The sequence below is a fragment of the Sciurus vulgaris genome (genome assembly GCF_902686455.1).
Source record: "Sciurus vulgaris genome assembly, chromosome: 7".
NCBI lineage: Eukaryota > Metazoa > Chordata > Mammalia > Rodentia > Sciuridae > Sciurus > Sciurus vulgaris.
Window position 1 is genome coordinate 19,002,744 of NC_136467.1, and position 15,157 is coordinate 19,017,900.

The following is a 15,157-nucleotide window of genomic DNA, read 5'->3' on the forward strand; positions in this document are numbered from 1 at the left end:
TGAAAGTTGCATGATTTTCTCAAAGACCTTTTACCTAGTCCTAGCAGCCTGCCCCTCACCTCTCCTGAGCTGAACTCCAACTAGAACTGGGCAGGAAGGCAGGAGCTGGGTCTTGGGAACTCCATACTTGATTAGTGGTTTGACAGAAATGCAGAGCATTCTCCCCTTTGCAGAGGAACACAGCTTACAATCAGCTGGGGTCAGGAGTTGAATGCAGAAGATTCTGAGAAGTTCCAGGTCAAAGATTTGTAGGTCCTCAGGAAGAAGATCAGTATCAGCCTAAATTGAATAAGTCTGCTGTCTCTGGCACCCAGGAACTGAAAAGGACTTGAACAGGTGGTTCTGATGCCTCTCTACTCCTAAGGCTGACAGGGCAGACAGAGAGTAGGAAGCAGAGGCTTTTCCTTGACCCTTGGATTAGAAAAGTCAAAGCCATGGAGTAAGGAATACTTAGTGTGTAGATGTCTTCATATACATTATCACATTGAATTCAGTCTCCAACCTGGGTGATAAGTTTGCATGCCGCTCCTCTCCTTATAGGAGAGGGGTAAGGGAGAGGAAAGGGATTTCCCTTTATCATACCTAAATTGCTTTTTTGCATATGTTTTATATGTATGCATTTTGGAGTTTATCTCCCTCTACTAGTCTATTAGCATCTTGAGGAACTGTATTCCTCCCATCATCTAGCACACTCCATTAGTGTAGAAGAATGAACATTGAACTTGAGAACTGTTCATGAATTTATTATCACAGTGCTATTGGTACATATGGAAAGAACCACAGTGAAAGTGGCGGACATTAAGATTCCCAAATTGCTGCACCAGGCAAAGATTGTAGTTGTTACTTTTTGGAATAATAATGGTCAGGAAATACTTCTTAGTGGGAAGCCAGTGTTGGCAGTACTTGTTGCTCCATTAAAAAATGACCCTACTCAAAATTTATTAACTTGATTTATACTGAGAGATACAATGAGCTGTTTTAGAGATGAATTAGATGGAGACAATGCCCCAGGGTGGTGAATTGTTTATCTTTTAACATTGTATTAGAATAAATTCAAAACTAATATAAGAATAGTGTTTTTCCTGCTCCTTTTACTTTCCATTTAATATGGAAAGAAATGGAATTACATTGGGCTCACAGTGATATGGGTCTAAACCTTCTAAGTCTTCAAGAGTTTTAAAGTCAATGTTATTGATGGAAAAAATATTGATAGCCATGATTTCTTATCTCATGTCTGGGCATTTTGGCAATTATGCATTGTTTTTCATCATCTCTTATGTACATCAGCTATTTTTCCTGTTATGCTGAAAGTAACTTGGGATAATTTTTATACTGTTTTCCTGTACCTCACAGTACAGGAATAATACAATGCCCAATGCAATCACAGTACAATTACTACAATTGTGTCAATGATACATTATTGCCCTCTAATCTTTAAACCCCATTCAAGCTTTGCTAATTCTCCCAACAATGTCCCATATAGAAAAAATGCGTGATAAACAAAGAGATAAGTGATCAGACATCTGTCAATCTTATTTAACCACCTCTTTCTTGATTTATATTCTATATGAAAACCAAACACTCAACACAAAGTGAATTACAGTTTCTAACCAAGTGTTCATCTTAATATAGAAGGAGTATACAATATGTTTAACCAGGCACACCCCTAAAATTAGCCCTATTTATATTTGCAGTGAACAAACAGGGTCAAGTCACCACATATCACAAAGAATGTTAGTAATACAGTTCAAATAATCTTCAGGATGTCCTTTTGTTAGGAAGTTTCCATTTTGAGGTTATGCATCTACTCATGAGTATCATGGTGCTGACTGGAGAAAATTTATCAGTCTCAAGAATAGATTGCTCTAGCCGGCTGTCAGGTGTCCGTACACTGATTCTGCAGGGTGGCCCACACCTGGAAAAGAAATAAGAATGAGTGATGGCAAGTAGACCCTGGGATTTGTCCTTCACCTTGCCCCTTCCATCTGTTATATTGTATGAAGGAAACTGTGGCCTTGTCACTAGAAAACACTGAATAATGTTAAGGTGTTGCCTGTGTGTAAAATGAGAAGCTGAATACCGCTCCCAGAGTGGAGAGAGCTGATGGAAGGATACTGGATTGCTACCACTGGGTGAGAGGGCCACACATGGGCAGCAAGGTGAAATGTGGGTAGAATATGGGACATGGTGACCATTTATGTCAATCTCTCTGCCTCAGAAAATGAGAGGAGACAGAATCGAGAACAACTTAACTTTCCATTCTAGTTCTAAAATACTGGCACCAGCATCTGGCCAGACAGATTCAAGTTCAATTTTCAAATTGTTCCACCAGATTTCTTTTGAAACTACCTTGCTGAGAGAAAAACTTTGATGGAAATAGATGTTTTTCTTGCCATTGGATTATATGTACAACCTTCCTCATTCTTTTCTTTAAACTACCTAGGTTACATCAGGAACTATACTCGATGATGGGCATCCAGGGTTGGAAAACAGTCTCTGTGCTCAAGAGTTCAAACAACCTGCTTACGCTAAGGAGATGGGGCAGGAATACAGGTGGCAGTAGGGGATGGGCAAGCATCTGGGCAGCCTAGAGATAGGGTTTCTAGTTTACCAACAGTAGCATTGCTCATTTTTACATTTCAGAATAATTTTTCCTTCTTGCTTTCCATGAATTTTATTAATTCATCAAACTTAAGAAATGTACTTACACCTGTTTTTTTGTTTTGTTTTGTTTTGGTTTAGTTTGGGTTTTTGTTTGTTTGTTTTGTTTTTTGGTACCAGGGATTGAACCTAGGGACACTTAACCACTGAGCCACATCCCCAGCCCTTTTTAATCTTTAATTTTGAGACAAATTCTCGCTAACCTGCTTAGGGCCTCGCTAAGTTGCTGAGGCTGGCTTTGAACGTGTGATCCTACTGCCTCAGGCTCCTGAGTTGTTGGGATTACAGGCATGCCTCAGTGTGCCTGGCCTTACACCTGTCTTGACTCTAAGGATCTAGCGTTTTCTCCACTTGGGTGGGGGCAAACTGACTTACTAATTAGAAAAAACAGGTCTTCTCTTTCTAATGCAGGCCTGTTCTTACCTGTGTAGTGAGAAAGCAGGATCTCTGAGCATTCCCCAGGGGGTGGTAAAGTGTGGCCTAGCGGAGCTGGGGCTGGGACTGACAATTGGTTTGCTACCTCTCTGGCAAACTCCAAATGAGCCAGTTCCCACAGGCCACTGAATGTGTGGCTACAGGGATATTGGAATTAGAGTAATTCGAGAAGTGTAATCTCAGGAGAGGAAAGATAAGAACTCGGTAGACAGGGCTAGCTTTCTAGAGAAAAATCAAATGCTGTAATATGCTATAATATTGTTATCCAAAGGAGGATTGGAGAGGAAGCTCTGGAGATAGACTCCCTGTGTTCAAATCTTGCTTTCTTTTTTTTGGGGGTGGGGGGAGGTGCTGGGGATCAAACCCAGGGTCTTGTGCTTGCAAGGCAAGCACTCTACCGACTGAGCTATCTCCCAGCCCCTCAAATCTTGCTTTCTTACTAGGGGACCTCTTGATAAAATTACTTGATCTCTCTGAACCTCAATTTCTTTGCTGTAAATTATTTTAATTAGAATGTTAAATAGAATATTCAAGGCCCTTAGCTCAGTGTCTGCTTTCTCGATGATGATAGGAGGAGATGATGACTGTAAGAAAAATGAGGGAGAAGATGATGGTGGTAAGGAAAATGTGGTCATTTGTGAGGAACGCACACAGTGGCTGAATTAGATATGGTCTCTGGTCATCCAAAATGTATGGACAAGTGGGCAGGCAATTGCAGGGCAATGCAACACATGCTGTAGGGGAAAGTGTTCAGAGAACTCTTAGGAGGGTCTCAAGTCCATTCTTGGGAGATCAGGGAAGACTTCATTGAGGAAGAGATATTGAAACAAAAGATTTAACTCTAGGTAAGTAAATGTAATGCAAACAAAGGAGAGGATTCAGTGGCAGAGGACAGGAGGGTGTATGAGGAGACCTGTAGTGGAGAGTGGGGTGACCTTGGGGAACTAGAAGATGTTCTGGAAGGCTGCACTAGACCAGCAGAGGATGGGGAGAACAGGAGTGAGCTGATATGCGAAAGCAAGGACCAGTGGGGGGCAAGGACCAGTGGGGGGGCACAGACTTTATACTGTATTCCAGCAGGTGTGGGAGCCCCTCTATGTTTGCAAATGAGAAATGACCAAATTCCCAGTTTTGAAAGCTTGCTCTGGTGGCATTATGGAGTGCTATAAAGGAATGAGACTGAGTAGGAATCTGCTTGGATTGTTGCAGAAATCCAAGGGAGAGGTTGTGGTGGCTTGAATTCCAAAGTGATACTTTCAAGGCGGAATGGATAACACTTCACAATAGATTGTGTATATGGAGAAAAAAAAAAGGAGAGAATTTAGGGTTAGACAATTGAGAATGAGAGTCTGGTTCTGACAATGCACTGAATAAAACTGAGTTCCTGTTATAAGGAGAAAAGAACAGGGATAGACTTTTGGTTAGGCATCTATTTTTCTATGGCACCAGTAGAGGAGGAGCAGAAATCATGGGAATAATTATGAGTTTAAATTTAGATGCATTGCATTTTGTTCCTGGTCAGACATACAAATGAACGTATTCAGAAGGAAATTGTATATGGAGATGTGAAGCTGCAGAGAAAACTCTTAGCTGAAGACTACTTGGGAATCATAAGTTTAGAGAAAGGAGTCGTGACCAAGGGTGAAATCGTCCATAAGTAGTATATTCAGGGAAAAAAGGACAATCCCTAGATCTGTGAGGAAAATTGCAAATGAGGAAAGGAGTATGAGCATGGTGTGAAGAGGAGGCTGAGAAATATGGTCCTGAGAAGCGGAAGTCGCATTATTAAGGAGGCCAAAGAAAGAGAATCTTATAAGGCAAGAGTGGTCGACTCTTTCAAATGCTATGGAAATTTCTAATAAGATAAGTACTGAAAGTTGTGAATTCTTTCAGTGGAATGATTGGAATGGAATCTATATTTTACTAACCAGATTATGAGGAATGGATACAGCAAGACAGACAACTCTTGTTGGTCTAGGATCAGACTTCCTTAACAGGACTCCCATAGCACAAGAAATAAAAGCTAGAATCAACCACTGGGATAGATTCAAACTAAAAAGCTTTCTCTCAGCAAAGGAAACTATCAGCAATGCGAAGAAAGAGCCTACAGAGTGGGAGAATATCTTTGCCAATCATACTTCAGATAGAGCACTAATCTCCAGAATCTATAAAGAACTCAAAAAACTCTACTCCAAGAATTCAAATAATCCAGTCGACAAATGGGCTAAGGAAATGAATAGACACTTCACAGAAGAAGATCTACAGGCAATCAACAAACATATGGAAAAATGTTCAACATCTCTAGTAATAAGAGAAATGCAAATCAAAACCACCCTAAGATTCCATCTCACCCCAATTAGAATGGCGATTATCAAGAATACGAGCAACAACAGGTGTTGGCGAGGATGTGGGGAGAAAGGTACACTCATACATTGCTGGTGGGGCTGCAAATTAGTGCAGCCACTCTGGAAAGCAGTGTGGAGATTCCTTAGAAAACTCGGAATGGACCCTCCATTTGACCCAGCTATCCCACTCCTTGGCCTATACCCAAAGGACTTAAAACCAGCATACTACAGAGATACAGCCACATCAATGTTCATAGCTGCTCAATTCACAATAGCCAGACTGTGGAACCAACCTAGATGCCCTTCAATTGATGAGTGGATAAAGAAACTGTGATATATATATATATATATATATATATATATATATATATATATATATATATAATGGAATATTACTCAGCCATAAAGAATGCTAATATTATGGCATTTGCAGGCAAATGGATGAAATTGGAGAATATCATGCTAAGTGAGATAAGCCAATCTCAAAAAGCCAAAGGACGAATGATATCGCTAATAAGTGGAGGATGACACATAATGGGGGGGAGGGAAGGGTTAGTGTTAGGGTTAGAGTTAGGGTTAGGGAGGGGGGCAAGTATGGAGGAAGGAAGTACTGTATAGAGGGTAAAGAGGGGTGGGAGGGGTGGGGGGAAGGGAAAAAATAAGAGAATGAATCAAACAACATTACTCTATGTAAATTTATGATTACACAAATGGTATGCCTTTACGCCATGTACAAACAGAGAAACAACATGTATCCCATTTGTTTACAATAAAAAAAAAAAAAGACAACTCTCCACTGACATGAGACCCAATGGACCAATTTTTGAAGGAATTTAAAATTTTTTTATTTTTTAATTTGTTTTAATTAATTATACATGACAGTAAGAATGCATTTTGGCACATTGTATACAAATGGAACACAATTTCTCATTCCTCTGGCTGTACATAGTGCAGAGTCATACCAGTTGTGTAATCATACATACATATGGGGTAATAATATCTGTCTCATTCCATCATTCTTCCCACCCCCATATCCCCCTCCTCCCTTCATTCCCCTCTCTCCAATCCAAAATTCCTTCATTCTTCCCCATCCCCACCCCCATCATGGATCATCATCCACTTATCAGAGAAAATAATCCGTCTTTGGTTTTTTGGGTTTGACTTATTTCACTTAGTATGATATTCTCCAGCTCAATCCATTTACCTGAAAATACCCTAATTTCATTTTTTTTAAAGGCTAATATTCTATTGTGTATATATACCACATTTTCTCTATCCATTCGTATGTTGAAGGGCACCTAGGTTGGTTCCATAGTTTAGCTATTGTGAATTGAGCTGCTATGAACATTGATGTGACTGCATCACTGTAGTATGCTGATTTTAAGTTCTTTGGGTATAAACCAAGGAGACGGATAGCTGGGTCAAATGGTGGCTCCATTCTGAGTTTTCTGGGGAATCTCCATACTGCTTTCTGTAGAGGTTGCACCAATTTGCAGTCCCATCAATGTATGAATATACCTTTTCCCCCACATCCTCGAAACATTTATTATTGCTTGTATTCTTGATAATTGCCACTCTGACTGGAGTGAGATGAAATTTTGAGTAGTTTTGATTTGCATTTCCCTAATTGTTAGAGATGTCGAACATTTTTTCATGTTTGTTGACTGATTGTATTTCTTCTTCTATGAAGTGTCTGTTCTTTAGCCCATTTATTGAATGGGTTATTTGTTTTTTTGGTGTTAAGTTTTTTGACCAGTTTCTAAAAATGAAAAATTAGATAGGAGGAAGTTTCCAAAATATATCTAGATAGACAGATCCGGTGTACAGTTGTTGGAAACCTTTATTCAATTAATTAGGAAGGCTCTTTGGTTGCAAAATCATTTGAATGGGTAGAGGGAAGAGAGGAGGCACTTGGCGCTCAGCAGAGCAGGAATGAAACGGAAGGTGCACAGGAGCACAGCACGAACAGGAGAGAAGAGCAGAGGAGGGGAGGGGAGGTGACACAGAATAAGAATTCCAGGAGCAAATTATCTAATTGAAAAGACAAACTTAAAACATGTAGACCTAATAGATACCTGAAAACAAAGATAAGAGCATGTTCAATAGTGTAGAAATTGTGATTGCATTTTGATTGCAGTCAGAATCTTAAGGATGAATCCATTGTCCTGATAGCAATCAAATTTTTAGTGGGGTTGTATGCTATCTATACAATGTAGAACAATTTAGAGGACAATGGTAATCTCCAAGTATAATCTTAGAGGTTTGCGATGACATTATAGAAAGGGTTTGACTCTGTATACATGTTTAAATTGCCCTCTATACCGATGCACGATCATTATGTGTATTTGCTCTCTGTATCCCAAAAGTTTACCAAATTAAAGTATCTTTTTCAATACTCAATCATCTAACTGAAGGAACCCCTTAGTCCATGCTATTTTAGACATACTTTATCATTCAGTTTAGAATTCTGTTTCTCTGAGAATAGTTCTTTTGTTGTTGTTCTGTTTTTAAACATTATTTTATTAGTGCATTATTATTATACATAACTGTGGGGTTCACTTTGACATATTCAAAATTTGCTCCACTTCAGTGCCTACTACTACCCTCTTCTCTCTCCTCCTCCCTCCCCTTGAACCCCTTCTGCTACTCTATTGGTCTTTCTTCTATTAATTTATGTTTTTATTGGTGCATTATAGTTATACATGACAGTGGAATTCATTGTGATGTGTTGATACATGCACATAGCAGAGTTTGGTAAATTTCATTGCACAGTTTCTCCCCTTTCCCATCTGTTCTCCTGCTCCCTCAATCCCATTGATCTACTCCTTTGCTCTTCCCTCTATTTTCATGAGATCCTCCTACTTTAAAAATTCCTTTTCTCTTGCCTCTCTATATGAGAGGCAACTTTCAACCCTTCACTTTCCAAGTCTGGTTTATTTCAATTAGCATTATGTTCTCCAGTTCCATCCATTTTCCTTCAAATTACATACTTTCATTCTTTATGTCTAAGTAAAACTCCATTAAGTATGTGTGTGTGTGTGTGTGTGTATTTACCCATTTTTAAAATCCATTTGTCTGTTGTCCATTTGTCTGGTCCACAAGTTGTCTATTGTAATGTGTGCTGCCATAAGAATTGGTATGCATTTATCACAATAGTATGCTGAGTTTAGTTCTTTCAGAGAAATATCAAGAAGCGTTATAGATGAGTCATATGGTGGGTCCATTTCCAGGCTTTTGAGAACTCTTCAGTCTGCTTTCCAGAGTGGTGGTACTAATTTGCAGTCTCACCAACAATACAAATTGTTGCAAATGAGTGTACTTCCTTCCCACATCCTCACTAGTATTTATGTTATTTGTATTCTTGATGATCGTCATTCTAACTTAAGTGAGGTGAAATCTTAGTGTATTTTTGATTTGCATTTCCCTGATTGCTAGGGATGTTGAGCATTTTTTCATATAATTTTTGTCTATTTGCATTTCTTCTCTTGAGAAATGTCTGTTTAGTTTATTTGCCCATTTATTGGTTGGGTTATTTGTGTTTTTTTTGTTGTTGTTGTTGTTGTTGTTGTTGTTAGGTTTTTTGAGTTATCTGCCTCATCAATTGCTGTGAAGACAGATGTGAAAAATATGATATTCAAAGACCTCATTCTAGTCAGAGAAGACTGAATTTAAATAGAAAACTACTTGATAAGTGTCAGAAAATACAAGGATAACAATATAATAATTAACAAATCAACTTTGTTTTCACACCTAGTATTTTCTGAGTTTGTTTCTGTCTTGGTATAGTATACTCTCAAATTTAGATGCTTTTGTGGTTTTACATTATGAATTCATTCTTTGCGTAGCAGAGATTTGACTTTTTTGTACTGTCAGCAAGTGAAAGCACAGTTACAAAAATATGTTTCTTCTTGGTTTCATCTTCTATCGTTAATCATTCTTGATAAAAGTTCAAGTACAAACTGAGTTTAATGTTCTTATACAGCCTTCTTCTAATAAAGAACCTTTACTTTCATTTTGGTGAATTAATACTACAAATAGAAATTCCTATTAATGTATTAACTGTATCTTTCAAAAGTTATTGTCATAACTTTTAAATTATTGATTTATTCTTTTAGATCTTGGAACTATCATTGATTAATGTTTCTTTCAAGTAGCCACCCAAATTCATGAATGCTCATATTGAATTGCTTTTCATATTTTCAGAAGAGATTCCTATATCATTTCCTGTGGTTATATTTCATAGCCAAAATATTGAAATGCATGATTTGCTTAATTTATTTAATTTAACATATATTCATTAGAACCTAAGATTTCATTGTCACAAAATTAATGTCAAAATTGTCAAACTGACTGTACTTTATTAGTTCAATTTGGTAAGGTTAATTTACTGTTAAGAGTGGTGTGTGGTGAAAGTGGCATACAAAACCGTATCCCTCCATAAAATCAGCAACAGCAACAAAATCTGCCAAAATTGTCAGAATAAAATTTTTCAGAACTCTGGAAATTAGCCAAAGGTTTATAGTAACCCAGAAATCATTCTTTCAAGAAAAAACTGTTGAAGGTTGGTAAGAACAGCAAGCTTTGTGTTGTTGTAACTTAACCTAGTCTCATGTCTTGCGAAATTCAGAAGGAACCTGAATTCTCAGTAGTAGGTGAAGTAAACTGAGAAGATTTTTCAAATGTTCATTCCCAAAGAATTAATATTAATTGATTTGTCTGATGACCCAAGTGGAAATGCTTGTCCTTATCTGACCTGACTCAAGCTTGCCCAATGACTCAGGCCTCTCCCCACAGAGAACATTTATTGAGAACATTTGCAGGCAGGTGTTTTAACATCATATCAAAGGTGAGGGTTAACAGTTGGGAAAAACTGTAGATCAAAAGTCTTATAGGAAACAACTAAGGAACTTTGAAAAGCTATGACACATTTCTGGAAATCTAGACGGTCATGTACATAGTAAGGGCTGTATAAACACTCAGGAAGGATCTGAGGAGGCCTTAAACTCTGAGCTCTGGTTTACCTTGAAGTTCTGAACAGGCAGGAAGTGGAAAGGAAGGCAGAGCTGTAAACTACTCCCAAATGCACACAAAGCCCCTGAACAAAGTCTGGGAGAATTATTGATTTTAGGCATTTAAGAAATTCTATTAGCTGATCACTAAGTTAATTGAGTAGAAACCTCAGTGGCCATAGATGTCAAAAGACAAAGACTCTACAGAATTAGTTCAGAAGCATTACTAAGCAGACAAATAAGTGAATAATGGTGAATTCCGTCAATCATTTAAATGATTAGTAACATGAATCCTTAACAAAGTTTAGCAGGCACGTCTGTGACTATTCACATCCTGAAGAGTCTGGCAGAAAGGAAAAACCCATTGTTTGAGCATTACATGATTAATTTTATGTGTCAACTTGACTGTGCTTTGAGGTGCCCAGATGTTTGTTTAAATATCCTAGATGTGTCCCTGAGGGTGTTTTCACAGGGGATTATCATTTGAATCTGCTGAGTAAAGCAGATCGTGTAGATAGGCCTACTTCATTTTTTGGAACTCACAATAGAAGAAAAATTGGGATAAGTAGAATTCACTTTCTCTGCGTATGTTTACGCTAGCCCTGCACTTAGATAAAAATTTATACCTTTGATTCTCTGGTTCTCAGACCTTCAGCCTCAGACTGGAGCTTACACCATTAGCCTTGTACTAGGACTACAGCACTGACTTTCTTGGGTCCCAGCTTATAGACAACAAATCATGGGACTACTCAGCCTTCATAATCACATGAGCCACTTCTTCTATCAAATCTCTCTCTCTGTCTCTCTTTCTCTGGAGCTGGTTAGTTTATCTGGAGAACTCTGACTTGTATAGACCGCTTTTACTCCTCTGCTTGTATCACCTTTGCTAGTACTCCACTGTTCAAAGAAAGGAATACAGTCAGGCCCAGAGTCAGTTAAGGAGGGACTCTCCAAGGGTACAGTGATGGATATTGTCAGCCATTTTGCAGTTTACCAAATTAGGTAAATTTCTTTTTTTTTTCCCTCCATGGTAAATCCAGTAATTTCTGAATGACTTTTCTATAGATGGTGGATGTTGCTTATATTGGTTGCTTCCCTGAAAACTGGGAGCATAATTTAAACTGTGTACTCCCGAACACATTTTAAAGCATAGTTGTTCAAAATATATTAAACAAATCCAGATTTAAGATATACTTAGTTATAAACTGTGGATGACAATGGTCTTTGTTATCAAGATGGCAAACCTGAAAATTTGTAGCATTTAGGTTGCTTATGAGTTTCAGATATATATTAAGTACGACAACCACACAGTACTCGCTGCATTAGTTACTACTAAGTACCAAAATAACAGTAACAATTGCAGAAGCAGCAGCAGTAATGATAATAGCACCTATCAAATTAACTGGTCCAGTTCACAGAAGCCTTGTGAGTTTGGTTCTGTTTTTCCCATTTGTAGGTAGAGCAAATGGAGACACAGAGGTATGCCGGAGGAGTGAAGAGGAAAGGGCTCAGTACTTCTGTTTACTACTTCAGTTTGTCCTGAAGTCACCCCATGAAGTTCTGATGTGAGTGACGCTCTCAGATTTCTGTATCATCCTTAGACTTAGTTGGTGCTCTCCTCTGATCTGTGGTCCCCTTGTAGCCTTTCTGGAAGGTGGGCTTATCTAATCTTACCTTCAGGAGGCAAAGCTGCATTAAAAAAATCTTGTGGAAGGTATAAGGCTAAACAATAAGCTCCTTGAAAAACATCTTGATCAAGCTATAAGGCTGAAAAAAGAAATGTCAGCCAAAGCTGTCAGCCAAATGGGACACTGCATGAACATACCAAGGAAGGGTCTCTGGCCCACGATAATGTCAAGGGCAGTAGACTTCTAACCGGAGGCGTTTCATCAGTGTAAAGATGTCTTATTGTTGTATGTTTTATTAGACAAACAGAAAACGATTTGTCATATTTCTGAAATGAAAATATAATAAGGTGAAATACACTCATATTGAGTCATGTTTGAATTATTTAAATATTTATGACATTAGGAAAAGAACATTGGTCTCTCATTTTCACTCAGTCTTATTTGAGTCATTTCTTGAATTTGTGGATAGTTTTAAACTTAGCATTTTATTGAAGACTTCAATCATAACTAAATTTAGAAATAACCCACTAGGATATGTTACTTTATATATTACTTTATGAAATGCACTGCAGTCTTACTAGAATGGACTTAATATAAAACAATTCTGTACATAGTTTCTTTCCAAGAAGGCTGTAGCTGAAAATGAATATTTTCAGTGTGTTTTAAATGGATGTGTTATGCCTTCCCAGTTTTAATGAAAATTCAATTAGTATGACTTTAATAAGTATAGATAATTGCATATGGCTATTATAAAGAAAATCATTAAAACACATCAATGAGATAAAAGCATAAAATAGAGAAAGTAAGTTTCTGTTACATATAAATTTTGAAATGCTGCTTCTAAAAAGATCAGAGGCTAAAATCATCTGTAAATGGAGCACACATTTCTTCAAATATAAAATATAGCATTGCATTCCAAAGTTCACTTGCATTCAGGAGAATTTAAATAATTGAAACATTTCAAATATTTACATATAATATATTTGGTATCACACTGCATACCTGAACTCTATTTTCCCAGTAAGGAAAGAAACTCCAAAGGCCAAAGTAACTGAAGAACGACATACCTATTTTAGAAAAGCAAATATATGCTATATTTGTTAAATTCCAAAAGTAATACAAAGAGTTCAGCTTCAGTTTGCTTTAAGGTAGGGCAAGAAGGAGGGAAAGTGACAGATCTCACGGGTAGGCCAGGCAGACACTTTTTCTAGAAGTCAAAGAAAACACTGTAGACAGGAAGCAGGTCTATGTATTGGAGAGGTAAAGAGAGGAAAATGGAAGAGACTGTGAAAGGGCCAAAGGAAAGAAGAGAGAGGTAGAAAGAGAAGGACTGGATGGGAGACAGAGGGAAAAAATATGGACAGAAGTAAAATAAAATTAAAATAAAAGAATAGTCAGATATGTGTATGATTTCAACAGGACTCAAATCAGATGCCATATAATCAGAAATCTTTCCAGACCACCTAATAAAATACTGTACCCCAATTACAATTACTTAACCTCTTCACAGCACTTATTATTTTCCAAAGTGATCTTAATTGTCTATTTACATACTTATCCCCTAGCTTTCCTCTCCAGAACATTAAGAGCTTGTATTTGAAGTCAGGGCCATTATCTTATTTCCCCCTGCATCTAAAATGCCTCAAAAATTAATGTTTTTTGAGCACCTACTATATGACTTTCAAAGTTCCTAGCATTTAGTAGGTGCTCAATAAATATTTGATGACTGTAGACTAGAAGGACATCTGTATATTTACTTGTTTCATAAGCTGAAGTCTGTATTACTTAAACTTAGGGTTACTACAAGAATAATTATATGTACAATGTCTGGAAAATTTGCCCATTATAAAGAGGTCCTCAAAATTTATTTCCATTAGAGTCTCTTCTGTGACTACCAGCTGCCCAATGTCCTTTATCTAAATCTAAAGGTACTGTCCTTGCTTCTGTTCAGTAATGACCATTTGTAGCAGACTTGATAACATCTTACTATTTTACTGAATTTTTACTAGTTATAATTTTATAAAGATAGTGTTTTACTCAGCTATTTTGCTGCTGTGACTAAAAGATCTGACCAGAACAATTGTGGAGGAAAAGTTTCTTTGAGGACTCACAGTTTCAGAGGTCTTAGTTCATAGAAGGCCGGCTCCATTCCTTGGGGCTCTAGGTAAGGCAGAACAGCTTGGGGGAAGAGTGAGGGTGAGGGAAGCTGCTCACATGATGATCAGAATATGGAGGGGGAGGAGGAGGGAGAAAGAGAGAGAGAAGACTTAACTTACCAGATACAAATATATACTCCAAAGCCAGGACCCCAATGCCCCACCTCCTCCAGCCACACCCAACCTGCCTTCAGTTACCACCCAGTTAATCCCATCAGGGATTAATTCACTGATTGTGTTAAGGCTATAACCCAATCATTTCTCCTCCAAGCCTTCTTGCCTCACACATGAGGTTTTGTGGGAACCTCACATCAAACCATAACAGAGAGCAATGAGGGTGGAGGTGATTGATTCTCTAAAAAAACTAGAATATTTATAACAAGTAAAATTATAGTAACTTCAAATTATATAGGGGAATAGGAGGTGAATGGGAAAAATAGAAAAGGATCATTTTGGTAAAGGGATTATAAGAACATTATTCACTGCTACATCTTAGAAGGAGTAATTTATTCCTACTACTTCCCCAAGCACGGCATCCTGGCCTATGATTCATCAAACTACCTCCCAGCCAATGAATGAATTTTCAGAAGTCCAGAAGTTGACAGTCTGCAAACTTTTTCTTGTGATAAAGTAGGAGACGACTTCTCAGGCTATACAACAAACAAATAAAAATGCAATTGTTCTGTAAACTTATTATATATGACATAATTTTTTTATAAAAAGGAGCTCCCAGCTTACTGAGCATTCCTCCATAATGGGTGAGTAGTTTTTTCTGTTTGTATTGGTTTGGGGCTTAACAAAAAAGTCCTACTCCTTGATGTCACCTTTGTTTTTATTTTTTTTTCCCCTTTCAATAGAGGCTTGCTCACTTCTATAATTAATTGTTTACTCCTAATACCACTTTGCTGGACCACTTTGCATGA